The 1,547-nt window shown below is 52.4% G+C and overlaps 1 non-coding gene across 1 annotated transcript; it reads right to left on the bottom strand.

Moving 5' to 3' along the window:
- Window positions 1-1,105: 1,105 nt before the first annotated feature.
- On the bottom strand, window positions 1,106-1,269 carry LOC138505294 (U1 spliceosomal RNA). Its single transcript, XR_011280108.1, has one exon. It is a non-coding gene; the product is annotated as a U1 spliceosomal RNA (small nuclear RNA).
- Between the last annotated feature and the right edge of the window lie 278 nt (window positions 1,270-1,547).

Below are 1,547 nucleotides of genomic sequence, written 5' to 3'. Positions count from 1 at the left end.
TACAAGACCAGGGGCTCTGTGTGCAACCAACCTACTCACACACGTCACCTTTTCTTTCTTTCACCAATACATCAGGGCTGTGGACCCCTGAGCTGCTCAGGGCTGGCCCTGCAGCAAAAGAAACTCTGCTGCAAGACCAGGGGCTCTGTGTGCAAGCAACCTACTCACACATGTGACTTTTTCTTTCTTTCACCAATACATCAGGGCTGTGGACCCCTGAGCTGCTCAGGGCTGGCCCTGCAGCAAAAGAAACTCTGCTACAAGACCAGGGGCTCTGTGTGCAACCAACCTACTCACACACGTCACCTTTTCTTTCTTTCACCAATACATCAGGGCTGTGGACCCCTGAGCTGCTCAGGGCTGGCCCTGCAGCAAAAGAAACTCTGCTGCAAGACCAGGGGCTCTGTGTGCAACCAACCTACTCACACACGTCACCTTTTCTTTCTTTCACCAATACATCAGGGCTGTGGACCCCTGAGCTGCTCAGGGCTGGCCCTGCAGCAAAAGAAACTCTGCTACAAGACCAGGGGCTCTGTGTGCAACCAACCTACTCACACACGTCACCTTTTCTTTCTTTCACCAATACATCAGGGCTGTGGACCCCTGAGCTGCTCAGGGCTGGCCCTGCAGCAAAAGAAACTCTGCTACAAGACCAGGGGCTCTGTGTGCAACCAACCTACTCACACACGTCACCTTTTCTTTCTTTCACCAATACATCAGGGCTGTGGACCCCTGAGCTGGTCAGGGCTGGCCCTGCAGCAAAAGAAACTCTGCTGCAAGACCAGGGGCTCTGTGTGCAACCAACCTACTCACACACGTCACCTTTTCTTTCTTTCACCAATACATCAGGGCTGTGGACCCCTGAGCTGGTCAGGGCTGGCCCTGCAGCAAAAGAAACTCTGCTACAAGACCAGGGGCTCTGTGTGCAACCAACCTACTCACACACGTCACCTTTTCTTTCTTTCACCAATACATCAGGGCTGTGGACCCCTGAGCTGGTCAGGGCTGGCCCTCTTGACTGCAGCAAAAGAAACTCTGCTGCAAGACCAGGGACTCTGTGTGCAAACAACCTACTCACACATGTGACTTTCTTTCACCAATAAATCAGGGGAAAGCACGAACGCTGTCCCCCACTACCAGAAATAATTCAGTCGCGTATCCCCCATTTGGGGACATCGCAGGGGTCCGCAAATCCGATGAGCAATGGATGAGCCTCATCCTGGGAGATCTGCCCTTCTGATCACAGATTCTCCCCTGCCAGGTAAGTAGGAGATGCAAGCAAGAGGGCAGGGGTTGGGCCCGTTCTGGAAGCCCCGCTAAGGGTGAGAAGGCAGGTGCTGACCCAGCCCCAGCCCTCCCGGAAGCCACGACCCCCATGGTTAATTTATTTATTTATGCAATCTTTGTCAGATAGAGGTATCCGACAAACATTGCATAAATAAATACATCTGTTGGGTCCACGTATCTGACAAACCTTTCATAAATAAATAAATTAACCGGGTCATGGCTGAGGACTGTAACTGCCTCTGGGGTCACCAGAGGCAGTT

This window comes from Ambystoma mexicanum, chromosome 11 (assembly GCF_040938575.1).
Source record: "Ambystoma mexicanum isolate Mex_15411 chromosome 11, UKY_AmexF1_1, whole genome shotgun sequence".
Taxonomy (NCBI): domain Eukaryota; kingdom Metazoa; phylum Chordata; class Amphibia; order Caudata; family Ambystomatidae; genus Ambystoma; species Ambystoma mexicanum.
Note: the sequence above shows the minus strand (reverse complement) of the source record. Positions and strands in the feature narration are given on the sequence as shown.